The 21,976-nt window shown below is 45.4% G+C and overlaps 1 protein-coding gene across 9 annotated transcripts in view; it reads left to right on the top strand.

Annotated features, from left to right (window-relative positions):
• Positions 1-21,976, top strand: part of NEXMIF (neurite extension and migration factor) — a 372,359-nt gene that overhangs the window by 190,331 nt on the left and 160,052 nt on the right. For 6 of the 9 annotated variants that reach the window (XM_081964313.1, XM_081964319.1, XM_081964317.1 and 3 more), the window contains exon 2: positions 4,931-5,038. The exons of 2 other annotated variants lie outside the window; for them this stretch is intronic. The gene's annotated coding sequence lies outside the window, so the exon portion shown is untranslated. Of the gene's footprint in view, positions 1-2,405; positions 2,462-4,930; positions 5,039-21,976 lie in introns of those variants that run through there. One more of the 9 variants, XM_081964318.1, reaches the window with a different exon arrangement.

The raw sequence follows: 21,976 nt of genomic DNA, 5'->3' as shown, positions 1-21,976 counted from the left end.
AGAAGTGCAGGGAGTTAAGCTAATGGGAATTACTATGAAGAAAACCACTTGGTGAAGTAATACTCTGATGTAGCAAATGAGTCTTGGTCAAGGAACAAGATGCGCATAAGAGAACAACTGCTGCAGAAAATGTGAGTAGTGTGTAAGATCTATGGTGAGAAAAAGCTAAAATACAGTCAGAGAACAAGGTTAAAAGATACAGAGAAATACAGAGTTATTTTTATGGATATTTTAAAAATTGTGTAGAAAAAGGATGCAGAAGGTGAACATGGCAGAAAAAAATGTGATTAAGTATCAAGGTGATGGAGGGATTTGCAGCGAAATTGAAACGAGAGATTTGCATGGACTTACAGTGATAGGTGAAAGACTGAACTTGAGTGCTAGACATCTTTCCAACTAGCCAACTTTATAATGGATGGACTCCAACTCCCAGAATTCCCATGGCCGGTGGAGGAATTCTGGGAGTTGAACTCCACAGTCTTAAACTTGATGGGTTGGGGGGAAAAACACTGCTATACAGTACATCAGTGTTCCTCAACCTTGACCACTTGAAGATGTATGGATTTCAACTCCGAGAATTCCCCAGCCAGATGTGTAATTATAAGCAATTATAAATGCAATTATAAATGCGTAAGAATGTTCAAAAAAAACCTAGTAGGATTTAATGTGTCAATGATACACCTGGAAAACTATTAAAATATGGGTGCAGTTTGCTTATGGAACTGTTGTTGAACTTGTTTAATGTGAATGGAAAGTCTGCATGTGCCCTGAGTGATTGGAAGAACAGTCCTGCTATTCAGACAAAGGGAAAGGAAGCAGGAGAGAATGAGAAAACTGTACGAGTTTAGATTTGTTTGCAAAGTCTGCGCGAGAAGCTGTATGATGCAATTCAGGAATTGGGTATGTCTCATTTAAAGAAAAGAAGGACTAGGGTGACATGATAGTAGTTTTCCAATACTTGAGGAAATGTTACAAAATGTTACAAAGAAGGGGGCCAACCTATTCTCCAAAGCTTTGAGGATAGGACAAGAAGCAATGGATGGAAACTAGTCAAGGAGAGATCCAACCTAGAAATAAGGAGAAATTTCCTACAAGCAATTTATCAGTGGATCGGGTTGCCTCCAGAAGTTGTGGGAGCTCCCTCACTGGAGGTTTTCAAGAAGAGATTGGAGCATTTGTCTGAAATAGTGTAGGGTTTCCTGCCTGAGCAAGGGGTTGGACTAGAAGACCCCCAAGGTCTCTTCTAGCTCTTGTTATTCTGTTAAATTCTGACTGAAGGCTTGCTAAAGCACAGTGTGAAAACACGGCATAGTTTTATATAGAGCTAGGACAGGGGTGCACACCAGATTTTTGCTCTTCAACATGTCGGGTAGGAATATAAATTGCAATATAAAAACATTTGACATAGAGATAGTCCTGAACTTACAACCATGATGGAGGCTGGAACCTCCATCATAAATCATGATGGCCATAAGTCAAGATATCAACTGACCAAACCTGATTTTATGATATTTTTATGGTGGTTCTTAAGTGAATGACAAGGTCATTTAGTGAACGTGATGGTCACGTGAATCCATCTATTCCTGCAACCAGTTATAAGAGAAGCCAGTTGCCAAGTGCCCCAAATACAGTCATGTTACAGAATAACAGAATGAAGAAGTTGGAAGGGACCTTGGAGGTCTTTCAGTCCAACCCCCTCCTTAAGCAGGAGACCATTCCAGACAAATGGCTGCCCAATCTCTTCTTACAACCCTCCAGTGATGGAGCACCCATAACCTCTGGAGGCAAATTGTTCCACTGGTTAATTGTTCACATGGTCAGAAGATTTCTCTTTAGCTCCAAGCTGGGTCTCTCTTTGATGATCTTCCATCCATTATTTCTTGTCTTGTCCTCAGGTGCTTTGGAGAATAGGTTGACCCCATCTTCTCCGAAACAATCATTCAAGGATCGGGAGACTGCCATCGTACCATCCCTAGTCTTTGTTAGACTAGTCATGCTTAGTTCCCTCAATCATTCGTTGTACAACTTAGCCTCCAGATCCCTTATTGTCTCAGTTGCTCTTTCCCTGCACTCTTTCTAGAGTCTCAACTTCTTTTTGTAACATGGTGAACAAAACTGGAAGGTATTACCTGCTTGTCCGTGGCAAAGCCTGGCTAACACTACACCGTAAACAAAATGAGGGGGGGCAATGTTTTTGCTCGCTTCCAAACAGCTTGTTCTGCTACGTTTGAATTTTTCAACCTTCTGGTTTATCATGATAGGAGAAGGTGGCTAAATGGGGCAGACTTGCTCTTAGTTTTTGGTTTGCTTTGACTTTGCGGCTGAGCAAGCCACTTTATAGCTCATAGCTTTATTTTGATTTTTTTAAAGATTTAATGGCCTTCTTGTCTGTCTCCTCATTTAAAAGAACATCGGTTTAATGTGCGATATGAAGGCACCACAGGTTTAAGCATCTTTGAAAGTAAGTTAACTGGAACTTTGAAGATGCTTAATTTGACAGCATTAGAAACTTTCATTCATGTTGCTCGTTAATTTTATGAAACAGTGAATTTTTAGAAATAGAAAATGTTCTGTAAAAATACATAGTGCGGATTTTATTTCTCCCACAGTTCCATCTGGAATCCTGCTCTTAAGGGCTGGCTGGAATTTGCAAGGCTGCAGCTTCAGGACTCTTCAGGGTTTCTTGTTGGGGTCGCCTAGGACAACTTGCCATGGCCAACTTCCCCAGCCAAGTTGCTGAGGCCAATTCGCCATGGGACAAGAATTACCCTAATATCAAGGAAATAGTGGAATAAAATGGTTAAAGAAAGGATGCCAAAGGAGGAACAACACAAAATGCGAATGACAAAAATTAAAATATTTTTTAAAATTATTGTAAATAATTAAATTGAATTGTTGAATTGTCCTGCAATGGGTTTTCCCATTATACAATACAATAGTAGAGTTGGAAGGGACCTTGGAGGCCTTCTAGTCCAACCCCCTGCCTAGGCAGGAAACCCTATGCCGTTTCAGACAAATGGCTAGCCAAAATCTTCTTAAAGACTTCCAGTGTTGGGACATTCACAACTTCTGAAGGCAAATTCTGTTCCACTGATTAATTGTTCTCACTGTCAGGAAGTTTCTCCTCAGTTCTAAGTTGCTTCTCTCCTTGATTAGTTTCCACCCATTTCTACACTCAGGTGCCTTGGAGAATAGTTGGACTCCCTCTTCTTTGTGGTAACCCCTGAGATACTGGAAGACTGCTATCATGTCTCCCCTTTCTGCTGGGGCAGGAAGGTGCTCTGGCACATTTGTGCTTAAGGAGTTGGGGAGGGGGGAGGGGAATTGGGGGCTACAACCCTGCACTTGAGCCAAACACCTCTTGAGCCTTGAGCCTGAGGCACCGCAGAGGCCTTCCAAGCCAGCTTTTGCCCTTCTGACACCCTCTCTGTCTGGGAACTAGAAATCCCAGATGCCATGAAATAAACAAAAATTGAATTGTTTAAATGGGCCTTTTGATTTAGAGAGGTTGCCATCCATTTTTATTGCTTTTTGCTTGGTTGTTTTATGATTTCATCTGTGGCTTAATTTGGGGGACTGCTGGTAGTTTATTGTTATGTCATTGTATTTGTGCAGTGGATTTTTATTGCGATGACAGCAGCCTGCCAAGTGCTGCAGCAGAAAAAACACCTGAGTAAATTAACAGATTCTCCAGCCGCCATGGACTTGGTCAGACGGGAGGTGCGGAAGTGGGGACAGTTGCATAAATGGGGTTGGGGGGTGGGGTGGGGGTGTTAAGTGCCACTTTTCCTAAGTGAATTGCAACGGAGGGAGGGATGCTTTCCAAGAACGCTGAAGAGCAGATCAGTGCACAAGAGCTGCTTCATAATTGCACCAGTGCAGAGGAAGTATTCCTGTCCTTGAGGCTTATTGCCTGACTCCTCCCTTCTCCTCAGGCGGGGTGCATGCACACAACTGGTCAGACACAAGGGGAATGTTGGGCACACAACCTAGAATCTTCCCCATCTCTCTAAGGAACTTGCTGGACAGTGAGGTAGGCCTAGGGGGTGGCAGGGCTAAGGAAAGGATAGTAGACCAACTGCAGTCATGCCTTCCATTCGGGTAGACTTTGCACACCTTTGCACACCTGGGTCACGCCTTTCTCTCATGCAATTACAGGTAGTCCTTGACTTACAACAGTTCACTTAGTGACCATTCAAAATTACAACAGCACTGAGAAAGGTGACGTATGACTGTTTTTTCCACAGTTACAACCTTTGCAGCATCCCCAAGATCATGTGATGCTTGGCAACTGACTCATATTTATGACGGTTGCAGTGTCCCGTGGTTATGTCATCCTTTTTTGCAATCTTCTGACGGGCAAAGCCAATGGGGCAGCCAGGTTCACTTAACAACCAGGTTCAACTACAATGATTCGCTTAACAACTGTGGCAAGAACTGTGACCATTTTTCACACTAGTGCCGCATCCACATAGTATGTAATCAAAATTCAGGTGCTTGGCAACTGACTTGTATTTATGACGGTCACCGTTCCTGGGGTCACGTGATCCCCCTTTGGCTACTTTCTGACAAGCAAAGTCAGTGGGGGAGTTAGTGACACGGTTGTTAAGTGAACCTGTCACTAAGTTAACAACAGCCGTGATTCACTTAAAAACTGTGCCAAGAAAGGTCGTAAAAAGGGGACAAAATTAATCTGACCACTGTCCTCACTTAGCAAGAGAGATTTGGGGCTCAGTTGTGGTCATAAGTCGAGCACTCTCATGGAGCAAATAGGATTTCTCTCCTCCCCTCCCTCCCCTTCCTTTTATGCCTTCCTTGAAAGCAATTTTGATAGCAACCTTGGGCTGTTCCCTCGTTTGGTCGGCCTCCTGCTTCTGCCCGACCATGGAGCAATGTACGTCCCCTGATTTCCTCTCGCTGTCCTTTGCAGATTTCCTGTGCCCTCAGCACCGTCCCTTGGAATGACACGGAACCACAGGAGGAAAGGGCAGCCTTCGGATGAGCAGATGGATGTTCCTCACTGAGGCCTGGTGGCATGGTAAGGCTGCAGACAAGCTGCGCGCCTTTCATATTTGCATAATGGCTGCTGCCGTTGGTTCTTATCCATTGTTTTATTTGCTTGCTATGGACTTAAGCCACGGTGGCACAGTGGTTAGAGTGCAGTACTGCAGGCTACTTCTGCTGACTGCCAGTTCGAATCTCACCAGGCTCAAGGTTGACTCAGCCTGCCATCCTTCTGAGGTGGGTAAAATGAGGACTGACTCCCTAAACCACTTAGAGAGGCTGGAAAGCACTGGAAAGTAGTACATAAGTCTTAAGTGCTGTTGCTATTTTCCTCCTGCCCTCCCTTCCTTTCCTCCCTCCCTCCCTTTCCTTCCTTCCTTCCTTCCTTCCTTCCTTCCTTCCTTCCTTCGTCAGCCTTCCTTCCTTCCTTCCTTCCTTCCTTCCTTCCTCCCTCCCTCCCTTTCCTTCCTTCCTTCCTTCCTTCCTTCCTTCCTTCCTTCCTTCCTCAGCCTTCCTTCCTTCCTTCTTTCCTTCCTTCCTTCCTTCCTTCCTTCGTCAGCCTTCCTTCCTTCCTTCCTCCCTCCCTCCCTCCCTCCCTCCCTCCCTCCCTCCCTCCCTCCCTCCCTCCCTCTCCTTCCTTCCTTCCTTCCTTCCTTCCTTCCTTCCTTCCTTCCTTCCTTCCTTCCTTCCTTCCTTCCTTCCTTCCTCAGCCTTCCATCCTTCTGAGCTCCTTAAACTGAGGACCCCAATTGTTGAGGGCAAGAGGCTGACTCTGCAAACAGCTTAGAGAGGGCTGTAAAGTACTGTAAAGCGGTATATAAGTCTAAGTGCTGTTGCTCTTGATAAGCTGCTGTTTTCCCTGGAGTTCTCAAGGTGGTGTAAAGAGACACCTCCTCTCCTTTCCTTTTATCCCTGTAACAACAATCCAGCGAGGTAGGTTGGCCTGAAAGTGAAGGGTAGGTTTCAGGCCACTCTGTACTGTCCTAAGAGTTGTTGGAGCTGTCATGTTTCTCCAGACATGTTTGTTTATTATTATTATTTATGTTGGTTATTATTTAGTTTTATGACTTTCTAGGCAGTATATTAATATTAAGGAGCCCCAGTTAAGCTCTTCATCAAGGCCTTTGCTTGCCCTTATTTAAAAATCTTGTATTGATTTGATTCTGATTTCTTTAATTGTTGTGAGCTGCCGGGAGCCAGGTGTTTGAGGGTGTTAAAGGCGATAAGATTTATTATGGTCCATTGCAAAGTCATCCAGATGTTCAGACTGGGTCTAACATTTTTATCCACCTTTTGAGTCCTTCCCAAGGACCTGTGACAGACAGATGTTGTTGGCAGATGTTGTTTGATGGTGTTAAAAGTATAATTGCCGGATGGAAGCTGCTCCCTGTAAAGCTGCCTTTTGCAATTGACCGATGGTGAACCTGTCAGTGCTGCTTGTGTTGAAGCAGTGCTCCAGATGTTTTGGGATTGCACCCAAGGTGCCTATTACCTTTGCTTTCTTTTGTCATGGTTGTTCTATTTCTACAGGTAGTCCTTAACCTACGACCAAAATTTCTGATTTCTGAGGCCCAAATTTCTGATGCTAAAGCGAGACAGTTACGTGAATTTTGCCCCATTTTATGACTCTTCTTGTCACAGTTAAGTGAATCATTACAGTTAAGTTAGAATAACAGTTGCTAAGTGAATTTGGCTTCCCCAGTGACTTTGAGTGTCAGTAGGTCGCAAAAGAGGATCAAATGATCTTGGGACACTGCGCCCGTCGTAAATACGAGTCATTTGCCAAGTGTCTGAATTTTGATCACATGACCATTGGGGTTGCAATGGTCGCAAGTGTGAATAATGGTCTTGAGTCACTTTTCTCCGTGCTGTGTAACTTTGAACGGTCACTAAATGAACTGTTGTAAGTTGAGCACTATTTGTATTTGCAAGCCTTATTATTATTATTATGGTTCACTGCACAATCAGCCAGTGGCTTAGCCTGAATTTGGCATCTCTGTCTGCCTATCAAGCCCTTCCCAATGACCTGGGATTGACAGGTGTGTGTGTGGGGGGGTGTTCCGTGGGGCTAAAGGTCTTGTCAGAGGATGGAAGCTCTTGGTGTGGGCAAATGGCCCGTTTCCTTCAAACGCAGGTAGGGAACGAGGGCGGGCGGGTGGGGCCTCTAGAGCACCGTACCAGAACTGTACCCGGTGCTCCCGGCAGGCGCCCGTACGCCCGTACCGGGGCGTACCGCCTGCAACCCACCACTGGATTTCACCCAAGGGGCCAATTGCTATTGGTGTCGTCTTCTCCGATTCTTTCTCTTCGCTTCTGCTGTCTCCGGGTACTGCAGTATCTACTACTCACACTTTTTCCTCTTTCTTTCTTTTTTCTAACAGTTTATTTATATATTTTCACGTCACATATATAAGTGCTTAGTGAACAGTGTACTTTCTGGATCAGTTTATTTTTATACAATAATACTTTTCCCACTCCTGATTTTTATCACTACTGTCCAACCCAGTGTTTCTCAAACTTGGCGACTTTAAGTCCTGTGGACTTCAACTCCCAGAATTCCCCAGCCAGCTATGCTGGCTGGGGGATTCTGGGAGTTGAAGTCCACAGGACTTAAAGTCGCCAAGTTTGAGAAACACTGGTCCAACCATTTATAAAACAAGTCCCATGTTCGGAAATACTCTGTATCTTCTTTTTCTTTTAATGTCAATATATCAATTCCTGCACCATCCACATTTTTTTTAGTTACATCATCCTCTGTGGGCCTTTCCTCATTTTCCCACTACTGTGCATATACTCTTTCTTATCAACAGTTGTTAAGCCTGGGCTGTTATTTGGCAGGTGCCAGTCAAATCCCCAAGCACTTTAGCTTCTTTACCATCTGTTGCTTTTTCTACCATTATGTATTCTACTACAAACGTAACGGAGGTTCCTGTTTAGCCATGAAGCCTTTGCGTTTCCTTGCACTGAAAGTCCTCTTTAGTGTACTCTGTGATTGGCTACTACAAGGTTGCTCTCAGGATTAAATTAGGTGGGGAGAGGCCTACCTTTGCGACTTTGAGTGACCTGAGAAAAGGGAGAGGACGAAACCTAACCAGTGGCATCCAATGATGGAGAAGAGTACACTTTAAAGCATTTGAAATGCTTTTCTGAGCACTCAGGGGAAAATCCCTAATAGTTAAAGCAAACAACCAGTGTAACAAAAGTTGCCTTCAGAAGTTGTGGGTGCTTCATCACTGGAGGCTCCTAAGAAGAGACTGGACAGCCACCTGTCTGGAAGGGGAGAGGGTCCCCTGCTTGAACATGGGGTTGGACTAGAAGACCCCCAAAATTCTTTCCAACTCTGTTATTCTGTTAATTCTGATAAAGCCAGGATGATCTCAGTTAAGCAGCCCCCTCGAGCTGAGCAAGGACCCTCTCGCCAGGGCTGCAACTCCCAAAGTGCCCAGCCAAGCGAGAATTATGGGAGTTGTAGTTCTTGCACATCTGGAAGGAGAACAGAGGTTCTGCCTCTCTTCTGCAAGCATTGCAAGCGTGGGCTGTCTCTGATCTGGGCCAGATTATGAATTTATGAACAACGGCAGTGACTCACTGTGGCAAAAAAGGCTGTAAAATGGGGCAAAACCCACTTAGCAACAGACATTTTGGGATCAGTCGTCGTCATAAGTTGAGGACAACCTGTAATGAGCGGAACGGCTTGTTTCCAGAGGTTGTGGACGTTTAAGAAGAGACTGAACAGTCCCTTGTCTGGAAGGGTAGAGGACTGTGATGGCAAACCTATGGCACGCATGGCAGAGGTGCCACGCAGCACCCTCTCTGTGGGCACGTGAGCCATCGCCCTAGCTCAGCTCCACCACGCATGCACGGGCTCCTCCCACTAGCCAGCTGGCCTTCAGGTCTCTGATGCGCATGCGTGGAGGGATGGGGGTGTGCAGGGGGGGACATGCGCATGTGTGGGGTGCATGCAAGGAGACATGCACACACGACTTTTACTTCCTCTAGATAGTCAAGTTCGACTGTCTTCTCGGCGCTCCGCCAGGGCCGAGGCCGACCCCGGCGGGGCCGATCCGAGGACCTCACTAAACCATCCAATCGGTAGTAGCGACGGGCGGTGTGTACAAAGGGCAGGGACTTAATCAACGCGAGCTTATGACCCGCACTTACTGGGAATTCCTCGTTCATGGGGAATAATTGCAATCCCCGATCCCCATCACGAATGGGGTTCAACGGGTTACCCGCACCTGTCGGCGTAGGGTAGACACACGCTGAGCCAGTCAGTGTAGCGCGCGTGCAGCCCCGGACATCTAAGGGCATCACAGACCTGCTAGGGGGGTGCAGAGGCGCGTACATGAGCAGGGCTGCAGGTGCATTGAATTTGGGGGGTTCGGGCGTGCGCGTATTCACATGCATGCATGCTTTGGGCGCTCGGTCCGGAAAAGGTTAGCCATCTCTGGCATAGGATCTCCTGCTTAAGTAGGGGGTTGGACTAGAAGACCTCCAAGGTCCCCTCAAACTCTATTATTCCGTGTTACCTGAAATGCCCAGGGGCAGCGTTCACAGGTGCTGAGTGGGACTCTCTAGCAGTGGGGAGATAATTTAGTTAAGAAAGATGCATGTTAATTTTGCTCCTTGTAATTTGATGCTGACTTTCCCCCTAATCTCTTAGCTGTGAGCTCATCTTCCCCCTGCCAGCCTTTCACGGTGCCAGTCTTGGGCTTTGACGCTGTGAGGAATGCATGTGTGCCTGTAATTAAAACAGTAGAAAAAAGCTTTTGTATTGCATCTGTCAATCTCCCCTGACCTTGGCGTGCCTGGAAGCCATAGTTTGAAAAAGGAAGGCAGAGAATAATTGTGCAGTTTGCGCTTTATCTCGTGGGCATTTAAACCTGTCTTCCCTGGGCCTTGATAATTAAATCTGAGAGCTACAATCATTTCAAGAGAACCACAGTAATTTCACCGTGTTTCTCAAAGCAGCTGTTTATTTATTCGCTATATTTTTTGAAAAGTGCATTGAGCAGAGGATTCCAGTAGATCAGTCTAAATTAGATTTGCATTCTGTCCAGGCTCTGTCTGAGGTTGAGAATTGTGTTGGCCCTGAGCCAAATGACATATTGCAAACAAGCCTTTATAGCATTGTTAGCACTGTGGTTTTATTTTCTGATTCCGTTCTTCAAAAATCTCCTTCAATATTTTTATTGCTATTACATTTTGCATCATTTTATTGGCTTGTACATCTTTCCTCTTTCTAAAGCGTTTAGTCCCCTTTAGTGTCCAGGTTTTGAAACCATGAAATTGTTTATGTTTAATTTGTCTTGTAAAAACCAAAACAGACTCTTATTTCCCACGAGAAACTGTTTGTTCTTTATAATTCTAAAGCCTTATTGTAACAGTTTCAATATTCCAATTTTATCTGGACTCCTTAGTCCATTTATAATAAAATCAAAATCTTATTTAGCTTTCTGCTGTTTATTTCAGATTCTTTAGATTTTACAATTAAAACTTTATTTTGTTCAGGATTGAAGGCAAACCCACCCAGCGGTTTCAGACTTGTCATTTTGAAGCTCCCTAATAGCTTAAAAGTAGTTGATGAGCAATTTGTGAAAATAATTAGAAAGTGAGATTTGTGAACTTAGTTGCGTCAAAAGGCTCTGCTGTTTTTGCAAGCAATCCCAGCGATCACATTGTCTCCCAGTGCTCAAACCCATGGAAAACTGTTCTCTTGCAGTCTCCTCACGAGGAGAAGCCATCCAGAGCACATATGGGTGATCTCCTCTCCTCTCCTCATCTGGAGAGATTCTGAAAAACTGGTCAACTCACTGATTCCTTGGTCTTTGCAGCAGTCATCGGCCCCTCTTTTGCAGAACTGTCTTCAGTTTGCCATACCTTCCTGGGAAGCAGAGTGGCCCTGGCACCTTAGTTTTCCTAAACAATTAGCTCAGGGTTGTCTCAAAACCTCTTGTGATGCTGATAGGTTGCATCTATACTAAGATTGCTTAACCTGGGCTGCAGGAACTGGACAACCATTTGATGGCGACATAGTTTAGATATAGGGTTTTTTTTATCACTTTGCTGCCATCTAGTGATCACTGTGCTCATTGCAGACTAAGGTTGTTTTCTGGGCTCACCTTCAGTCTGTTTCCCATTGTTCCCAGAACCCGCAACTGTTCTGCCTTAGGCTTTCTATAGGTTTTCTACCAGGTTTGAGTTTTTAAAGATTGAAGGCTTAACCAGGGCCTGCAGGCAGCTCCCGGGCTTTATCCAGACAGCTACTCCCACAAAGGCATGGAGATGGAGACTCAAGGATTCTGCCCCTTTGATATGTTGTACTCCAAAAGGAGCAGAAAACTATGAAGCGCGAGGATGAATGTAGCAGACCTTCATTCAAGCTTTTTGTCTCCTTTTCCTGCCCGTACATCTGCTGGACTGAGAACGGTGGGGTGGGAGCAGGTCCTTTCTCAGTGAGAGTGGTGCTATATGTCCCTACCCCTGAACTTACTCAGCCCACTTACTCGGTGGTTTTTGCAAGCAATCCCAGCGATCACATTGTCTCCCAGTGCTCAAACCCATGGAAAACTGTTCTCTTGCAGTCTCCTCACGAGGAGAAGCCATCCAGAGCACATATGGGTGATCTCCTCTTCTCTCCTCATCTGGAGAGATTCTGAAAAACTGGTCAACTCACTGATTCCTTGGTCTTTGCAGCGGTCATCGGCCCCTCTTTTGCAGAACTGTCTTCAGTTTGCCATACCTTCCTGGGAAGCAGAGTGGCCCTGGCACCTTAGTTTTCCTAAACAATTAGCTCAGGGTTGTCTCAAAACCTCTTGTGATGCTGATAGGTTGCATCTATACTAAGATTGCTTAACCTGGGCTGCAGGAACTGGACAACCATTTGATGGCGACATAGTTTAGATATAGGGGTTTTTTATCACTTTGCTGCCATCTAGTGATCACTGTGCTCATTGCAGACTAAGGTTGTTTTCTGGGCTCACCTTCAGTCTGTTTCCCATTGTTCCCAGAACCCGCAACTGTTCTGCCTTAGGCTTTCTATAGGTTTTCTACCAGGTTTGAGTTTTTAAAGATTGAAGGCTTAACCAGGGCCTGCAGGCAGCTCCCGGGCTTTATCCAGACAGCTACTCACACAAAGGCATGGAGATGGAGACTCAAGGATTCTGCCCCTTTGATATGTTGTACTCCAAAAGGAGCAGAAAACTATGAAGCGCGAGGATGAATGTAGCAGACCTTCATTCAAGCTTTTTGTCTCCTTTTCCTGCCCGTACATCTGCTGGACTGAGAACGGTGGGGTGGGAGCAGGTCCTTTCTCAGTGAGAGTGGTGCTATATGTCCCTACCCCTGAACTTACTCAGCCCACTTACTCGGTGGGCCTTGTCGCCTTTCCAGCAGCCATTGTCTCTGTCTTGGCAGTGTTTAGGTCCCTGAAGTGTCCCTCTTTGTCCCCCGTTCTGTTATCCAAGTGTTGTCCACTGTGTTTAACTAGACCAGGGGTCAGCAAACCTAAACACTCAAAGAGCCACAAAGGTCCTAATCGGAAGCCCCCCATTCAATTCTGGAACCAACTGGAAATCTGGTTCCCCCACCATAGAGTCTTCTCCTAGCACAGCATCCTCTACCTGTCCTAATTGAAAGTCCTATCAATTGTGGAGCCGACTGGCAAAAGGGAACCACAGCAGACGGATGAAAGAGCCACATGTGGCTCCAGAGCTGCAGACTGCTGACCCTTGCTTTAGAGTCACCTCCTAGCGCAGCATCCTTTTTCCTCTGCTGGCTGGAAGTCCAGTTCTCCCACCATAGAGTCTTCTCCTAGCACAGCATCCTCTACCTGTCCTAATTGAAAGTCCTATCAATTGTGGAGCCGACTGGCAAAAGGGAGCCACAGCAGACGGATGAAAGAGCCACATGTGGCTCCAGAGCTGCAGACTGCTGACCCTTGCTTTAGAGTCACCTCCTAGCGCAGCGTCCTTTTTCCTCTGCTGGCTGGAAGTCCAGTTCTCCCACCATAGAGTCTTCTCCTAGCACAGCATCCTCTACCTGTCCTAATTGAAAGTCCTATCAATTGTGGAGCCGACTGGCAAAAGGGAGCCACAGCAGACGGATGAAAGAGCCACATGTGGCTCCAGAGCTGCAGACTGCTGACCCTTGCTTTAGAGTCACCTCCTAGCGCAGCATCCTTTTTCCTCTGCTGGCTGGAAGTCCAGTTCTCCCACCAGAGAGTCTTCTCTTAGCGCGGCATCCTCTATCTGTCCTAATTGAAAGTCCTATCAATTATGGAGCCAACCGGCAAAAGGGAGCCACAGCAGACGGATGAAAGGGCCACATGCGGCTCCAGAGCCGCAGACTGCTGACCCCTGAACTAGACGATAACTGCACTGTGTATGATGCTGATATATATCAATTGGAATTTGTTTCTACAATTTATCTGTAAGCATTACCCAATAGACCAGACACGAAATGGGACCAGATAAACTAAATTTACAGGTAGCCCTTGACTTACGACCACCCCTGAGCCCAAAATGTCTGTTGCTAAGTGAAAGATTAAGTGAATTTGCCCCATTTTACAACCTTTCTTCCCACAGTCGTTAAGTGAATCATAGTAGCTGTTAAATCAGTCAAACTGTTGATAAATAAGCCTGGCTTCCCCATTGACTTTGCTTGTCAGAAGGTCGCAAAAGGTACACATGGGATCCTGGGCCACTGCAACTGTCGTAAATATGAGTCAATTGCCAAGCATTTGAATTTCGATCACATGATCAGGGGGATGCTGCAATGGTTGTAAGTGTGGGAAATGGTCATAAGTCCTTATTTTAGTGCCATTGTAACTTTGAAGATCACTAAATGAACTGTTATAAGTCAAGGACTACCTGTACAGGGAATACAATCCTTACAGGTGGCATGATGGGCTCAAAGCACCAAAGCCTTCTGAAAAGTCTACGTTGGGTTGTAATATCTTCCGCGCCTGTGGCCTGCTGCTTTGTGGTCTTGACACAGCTGTAATGCCACCTCCCTGATTTTACGCATGGAGTCTTGATTGTTGTCCAGCACAGGATCCCTCCCCTCCACAAATGATTCTGCCCACCAAGCGGCTTTTCTTTCAGCAAGCGCACCACAAAAGTCCCTTTGGTGCAATCGGTGAGAAACTTCCACCGGTCTGCATGCTGCAAACATTTCACACTGAGCCACAAATGTCCAGAATTGGTCCTGATCCCCGCAACTTCTCTGGCCAACTCCCCTGGGAACCCAGAAGCATGGACAGCCGGGCTGCCAGGGGTTTAGATCCACTCTGTCCCAGCTGCCTGTGTTAGTTGATAAGAGACTGCAAATGGGTCATCTGTGAGTCCACTTGTGGCTGGTGCTGCCGGTGCTCATCAGACAACAAGATTCCTGGAGGATTGGAGGCCATCCTTGCAATGCCTCTTTTGGGAAGAGAGACGGAGAGAAGCTGGACCAGGCAGGAAGCCAGAGTGGATGAGCTCAGTTACTTTATTGTAAAGCTGCGTTAACAGAATCTTGCAAATTGGAAAGTGCAGGTGGACTTTGACTTATGACCACAATTGAGCCTCAAATTTCCGTTGCTGAGTGAAACATTTCTTAAGTCAATTTTGCCCTATTTTATGACTCTTCTTGCCATGGTTGATAAGCAAAGCTGCAGTTGTTAAGTTAGTAACACGGTTGTTAAATGAGTCCAGATTCCCTATTGCCTTTGCTTGTCAGAAGGCTGCAAAGGTGGTCATCAGGATACTGCAACTGTCATAAATATGAGTCAGTTGCCAAGCATCCAAATTTTGACCCCGTGACCATGGGGATGCTGCATCGGTTATAAGTGTGAAAATGATCATGTCACTTTCATGTCATGCAACTTCCAATGGTCACTAAATTAATGTTGTAAGTCGAGGACTTTCTATACTTCTCTCCTTTATTTCCTTTACAGCCTGAGAAGTTATGGAGGGTCCGTTCTGAGTTTCTTTCTCCACCCATTATTGCAGCTGTGGGCTACACTGTCTCTTCTCTGACCATTCCCTACTCAGTATCTCTTTGCCCCTTCTCCCAAGGGCATTCTCACACACATATATACACCATTACATCACCTTCCCCTTTAGACTCCCCCCCCACACACACACATCTGAGTTATCAGGGGAAGTTGTTGGGGGCTGTGAAAATGAAACGTAGCATTATTACACTTCATTATTACAATTATTACATTTTCAAATGGTCTCAACAGAATAATAAAAGGAGGCCATTGTCCTAGCTTTCAGGGTCACCTGGGCAACGCCTGCAGTTTCCCCCTTAAAGCTGGGCAGGAGGAGTCAAAGTTACATCCTTTGAAGCTGTATCGGTCAGAGGATTCACGTAGCATGGATTTTGTCCAAGTCCTGAGAAATTAGTTGCAATTACATGGTCTATATTCCATTTCTGTGGGCCAGGACGGAATAGGTACCTTAGCTACCTAGAAGGGGAAAAATACTGGGGAACAAAAACGTATTTTTTGTTGGCATCATTGAGAGTCTATTTAGTCCCCTTTTCACATGTTCCACTCCCCCCCCCCCCAGTTTAGTTTCCTTGAGAATCAGACAATGTGGTTTTCTCTACTGAACAAAAGGATGTTCTATCCTATCCTATCCTATCCTATCCTCCATTCATATTCTATTCTATTCTATTCTATTCTATTCTACCGTGTTTCCCCAAAAATAAGACAGGGTCTCGTTTTCTTTTGACCCCCCCCAAATAAGCGCTTAGCCTTATTTTCAGGGAGGTCTTATTATTTTTGAGGTGCGGGAGGCGGCGAGCGGGGTCACCTCATGGCTGCTGCTGTGTTGTAATATTTTCAGGGGAGGGCTTATTTTAGGGCATCCGCTCAAAAGCCCGATTGGGCTTATTATCCAGGGGGGGGTCTTATTTTCGGGAAAACAGTCTATTCTATTCTGTTCTTATTCCGATTCTGATTTGATCCTTTTCCTATTCTACTGTATCCTATCCTATCCTATTCCTATTCCATTCCATTCCCATTCCCTATCTTATTCTATTCTATTCTATTCTATTCTATTCTATTCTATTCTATTCTATTCTATTCTATTCTATTCTATTCTATTCTATTCTATTCTATTCTATTCTATTCTATTCTATTCTATGTTCCTTGTGTTAGCCCCACAAGCCACTGCTTCACTTTAAAGACCAGCTCTGCTCTTGGACAGAGCAGTCTGCCAAAGAGGCTGGAAAACTCTCGAGAGCCGTTAGGAAGCTATTCATGACAGTCTACCTTTGGGAAGGAAATTTTTGAAAGAGCTCCTTACCTTGAAAGACACAATTCGCAATGTCAGTGCCTTATTCGCAACAAAAGAAATGCTCTGCTACAGGTTATTAGGAACAGGATGGACAATAAAACAGCCAGGGTCACCATGCTTGCCAAGGATGAGTCAAGTTCTTGTCAACTCAGCTAAAGAAGCTTTCTAAAGAGTTCGTGAAACTCCAAAGAAGATAACCTGACTTCATTAACTTCTCTAGCACGTTCAGTTTCGAAATGTATAATCTGCCTGGCAAAATCATCCTTTCTAAACAAGAAGGCAGAGTTTATAAAAGACAAATGAATTGTGGAGAGAGGGATAGCTTTCCTCTCTTGGTGGAGCTATCAGAAAGGGAGACGGATTGCTTTTATCCAAGATCCTCAGTTGGATCCCTTGCTGAGGTTATTTTGGAATCAGCCCCTGGTCTCCTCAAGCTGCTGATCCCCCACCTCCTTTAAGGAAAACATTCAAGACTTCTTAGATTTGAAAAGGATGAGAGCCGGGAGGGAGGCGGAGAGAATCAATATGAAGGTTTCAATAATATGGGGTGAGGGAAGGAGGCAGAATAAGAGAATATTTTCTTCCATCACAACACAGTTTGGTATCATCCAATATAATTAATTGGTGGTTGACTCAAAGCCACAACAACAACAACAACAACAACAACAACAACAACAACAACAGGTTTTTGTAATGTAGAATGCTTCTGTGGAACTATAGATTGGTCTATTAGGCTAAGCCCAAGAATAACATGGAACAATTCAGCCAGTGTTCGGTTCTTTATTATTTACACACGGCAGACAGCATCTTGCCAGACTAAACCCTGACAGATACACACTGGGAGATTCTAAGGAGGGGCTATCCTGACCCCCTTCCTCCAGCTCAAGGCTGTGCTGCCTCTTGTCCCCCTCTCCTCTTCCTGAATGTGCTCCCTCCTTACTGGTAAAGTGCTACTTCATGTTCTTCAAAAGCACCTCTGCGGGTACCTCTCTCTCATGTAGCCTGTCCTGTCCCAGGACGGGAATGGAGTCCAGGGGGTATCTCTATATTTTCTGGTTGTTGCTCCAGAGTGTCAGGATCCAAGCAATGCACCCATTACACACAGTGTGTGTCAGGCCTGGAAGCCACCTTGGGCATTGGCTCTTCAGGCCTGCCACATTTAGTCTGTGGGAAACGGGAGGGGAGGATTGTATGGAGCTGGGGAGATACATAGTCGTAATAACATTCCCTTCTCCGAAAGTCAAGGACATTCTTCCCTGCACCTGGAGTAGCGTGACTGGGAGGCATCTCCAGTTAGGGCGGTGCTTTGATTGGACCATGTGATGGCCATGTGGGTGCTGGGTGGGTGCTTGGACTTTCTTTTGGGTGGGGAAAACCTGGAAGCTTTCAGATTCAGGTTTTTCCAGATATCTGTAATAAAATGGAACTTTGAGGAACTGTAAGCCGGAGTCTTCTTTCTTTGGGGGTGTTACTTGGTGCCCTGGCAGTGTGTGGAATAGTCTCCCCCAAACATTCGGTGTTTGTCCATCCCTTTTAGCATCCTAGAAGCTGCCAAAGATGGATTTTTTTCTGGATAACCTTCAGTGGAATAGCCATGTTCTTGGCCTCTTTGAATGGTTTCATTTCGGATTACTTGTATGGATTTCACCATCAATATTTTATCCACCTTTATTATGCTTTATTTTTAGTGTTATAAAGATCATGTATTGGTTTATAGTTACTTGGATTAATTATTGTTTTAGTTTGCATTTACTATGGACATTTTATGGATGTTTCTGTTGGTTGTTTTATAAGACTGAACTAATGTGGGGCCATGCAAGGAGAATAAACAAACAAACTTTATGGAATCCAGGACTGCTTCACTAAGAACCCTGTAGTAGTGGATTAGTCTGTACCACCTGTGTGAAAATAGTTATAAGTCACTTTTTTCAGTGCCATTGTAACTTCAAATGGTCACTAAATGAACTGTTGTAAGTCGAGGATTGGCTGTATTTTTCTCCCTCATTTCCTTTACAGCTGAGAAGTTATGGAGGGTCCCTTCTGAGTTTCTTTCCACACACACACACACACATCTAGACTCAATCCCCCCGCATACACACACATCTGAGTTATCAGGGGAAATTGATTTTATGTGAAAATGAAATGTAGCTGGGTCCATCATTACATGTGGCTGCCGATTGTAAGTTGAAGCCTACCTTTTCTTCCCAAGATCACGAAGCCGACTCCTCATCCCAATAAAACCCCTTTTATTTAAGTTAAAGGGAATTCCTCTCCAGCAAAGACCCCGTGTTCTGTCCCGTGATTCCAGTGAATATGCAGACACAGGCTTGGCTCTCTGCCACGACTAATTACATAGATAAAGCCACCCCTTGGCTAAGAGCCTAGAAAGCTATCTTCAAGAACCAAGATTAAATTTACGGAATGCTTTCTCAACGACTAGTAGAATGGACTGTTGTTTCCTGCAAAGATTCCCCTCCCGTCGCTCCACCTATAAACTCTTTGGGAGGGGCCACAACCTTAGCCAGCTGTCCCTACTTCCTTCTATGACGTCTTCTCCACAGCTGTTCCTTTCTCCTCTCAACTCTACGCATACAGACATCAGGAACAACCTCCCTCTGTTCCTCTTCACTGCTCCCTGACTCAGATGCCACCTGGTGGCCAACAGGCCTCTCTAGTTCCTGCTCTGACTCCAAACACCCTCCAGAGTCTTCCTCATCCTCGAGAGCAGTCCCTTAATAGTCTGATCTGTCAGAGTCCACCAACAGCTCAGCCGGCCACTGCTGGGCCACAACACCCGGCCAACAGTCTTTCAAGAGATTTCACAACTACAGACCTTTATCAGGCTTGGAGAGCTGCCAGTCCAATATCTTCCAAATGCCACCCTGTAGCAGACAATACTTGGGAAGAAGTCAGGAACAAACCTTTACCCTAATGAACTGAACTAATTGTCCCTTCCCCTTTTGCTCCTCTTTTATTTCCTATGGGAGGGGCCATTCACTCTCCACCTGTGGCTTTAGTCCCGAGTAGGCCCTTGTTCCTTAGCTTTCCCTTCTCCTGGCAGCTCTGCGCATGCACACACTGGGAACAGGCTCCAGCTGTTCTTCTGCCCCACTGATGTCTGACTCTGAAGGCAGCTGATAACTGTCGGACGGCTCTGGCCCCCTCTCTGCCTCCGACACAGAGCCCCCACCAGAGCCTTCCCCTGACTCCAGGACTGGCCCATCTTCCTCCCCCAACCTCCTCACTGTCTGAGTCTTCCCCCAGCTCTGCTGGCTGCTGGTGGGCCACAACACTAAGTCATATTGTTGTTGCTGTTAGAATGGCTTTGCACATTTCTTTATTTGCTTGTGCAAGAAAATCAATGATTTTCTGCCAGTGTTACATGAAGAACCCCGGAACCCTTCTGAGAGTGGGCAGGTGAGGTTTTTTTGAGCAGCTCTGCTCTACAAAGTGTCTTAAAGGGAGAACTCTTGGGCAAATTCTTACAAGCAGGAACCCCTCTGGTGTTGACTTTCTCCGTCCTCCTTGATTGAAGTTTCTGGGCGAGCAAAGCCACGGAGAGGCCGAGGGAGGATTGATTGAAATGAAAAGGTCTTTGCACAGGAATCCACCAAAGAGTCTGGAATCCCCAGTTATGAGATATAATTGACTTGGAAGCCAAGAAAGGAAACTCCCGGCTGAAATGAATATTGCCAGGCACAGCAAGTAAACCCAGAGCAGAAGTCTCCACTGGCGGAGGGCTACTGAGTGAAGAAGAATGCCTTTCAGCCGACAGATAGTCCTCGACCTATGACCACAATTGAGCCCAAAATTTCTGTTGTTAAGTGAGACATTTGCTAAGGTGAGTTTTGCTCCATTTTACATCCTTTTTTGCCACAGTGCTTAAGTGAATCCCTGCACTTGATAAGTTAGTAACATGTTGTTAAGTGAATCCGGCTTCCCTGTTGACTTTGCTTTTGTCCAAAGGTTGCAAAATGGGATCACGTGATCTTGGGACACAGCAGCGGTCATAAGTAGGAACCCCACGATCAGGATCATGTGATCATGGAGATGCTACAAAGACGGTAAGTGTGAGAAACGTCCAGAAGTCACTGTTGTCAGTGCCATTGTAACTTTGAACCAACACTAAACGAACTGTTGTAAGTCGAGGACCACCCGTAAAGTAAACTAGAATTGGACTAATGTTAAGTGGCCCCTTTGTTGTTGGGTCCCAGCAGTGTGATTTGATTAGCCTTCATTTACAACTGAATTTATATGTCTTTGAGAAACGGAGAACTCCAGTTGCATCTTTGCTGGGTCGCTTTGCGTGAAGACAGAGGCGAAGAAAGTAGAAGCAGCTCCGTTTTCTCCATGCTGCCCATCACCTTCTTTCCATCTCCTCCCAGTGCAAGTAGTTCTCAACTTATGACCATTCATTTAGTGACAGTTTGAAGTTACAACCGCATTGAGAAAAGTGACTTATGACTTATTTTCACAGAACTATTGCAGCATCCCCGTGGTCAGGTGATCAAAATCCGGACACTTGACAACTGGTGTGCATTTATGATGATTGCCATGTCCCAGGGTCACGTGATCACCTTTTGTCACTTTCTGTGATGAGGAAGCCAGATTCCCTTAACAACCATGTCACTAACTTAAAAACTGCAATGAATCACTTAACAGCTGTGACAAGAAAGGTTGTAAAATGGGACAAAACTTAACAATTGTCTTAGCAATCATAATTTTGGGCTCAATTGTGGTGGCAGGTTGAGGATCACCTGTAGTGGACTAATCATTTCCTTGACTTTTCTTTCTTGTTCTTGTTCGTGAGCGGCCGTCCCTGTGTATGTCTTTATGTGTGTACCAGTATTCAAGTCATGAGTTGATGTTGTCATTCTCCACATATTTCTCAAACTTAGCTTTTGAGGGTTGCTATGCTGGATTTACTCAACAGCCTTGTTTCATTCCAAACTTCTTGCTTCCTACCTACCCAACTTCAGTGTTGACATGGTCCTTCCTTGACTGTATTTAATTCTTTTTCCACCTAGACTCTGACCAGGACTCGTGACCAAAGTTCTGGGCATTCAGAAGTTGAAGGAGAGCAACACAAAACTGACAGTGATTTCCTCCCAACGCTGTTGGAGGGGGGGGGAGGCATAAGATCAGTGTAAAGCTTGAAGAAAGCTTCCTCAACATGCTCCTGAGAAGGAACAACGTTGGGACTTTGTTTCTTTGCAATTGAAAAACTCAAAGCTGAGTCAAGGAATAAGCATATTTTGTGGTATTTATTCCCCCAAGTGGGCTGTTGTTCGCTTCTCCCAACCATCTACTGCAGACCAGGTCTCCTTTCTCCTTCCTCTTGGCCATGGCCTCCAAGGTCAGGAAGGCAACCATCAGATAAAGAGGGTCTTTGGACCCTAGCCAAGAAAGTAACTTGAGAGAACGTCTCTGTCAAACCCTCCCTGGTTCACACGAAGATAAAGGCAAGCAGGAGGGAGCACAGTCAGACTTGCAAGATTATCTTACTATAGCTTTACAATAAAAGTAAAAAGTAAAGGTTTCCCTAGAGGCTGGTGCTCATCTCCGTTTCTTAGGTGAGGGAGCCAGCATTGTCCAAAGAGACTTGCGTGGCCATGTGGCCAACATGGCTCTGTGCCAAAGGTGTGGAACACTATTACCTTCCCATCCAAGTGCTACCTATTGAT

Source organism: Natrix helvetica (genome assembly GCF_964273705.1).
Source record: "Natrix helvetica genome assembly, chromosome: 11".
NCBI lineage: Eukaryota > Metazoa > Chordata > Lepidosauria > Squamata > Natricidae > Natrix > Natrix helvetica.
The sequence above is the reverse complement of the archived record's forward strand: the minus strand, read 5'-3'. Positions and strand labels throughout refer to the sequence as shown.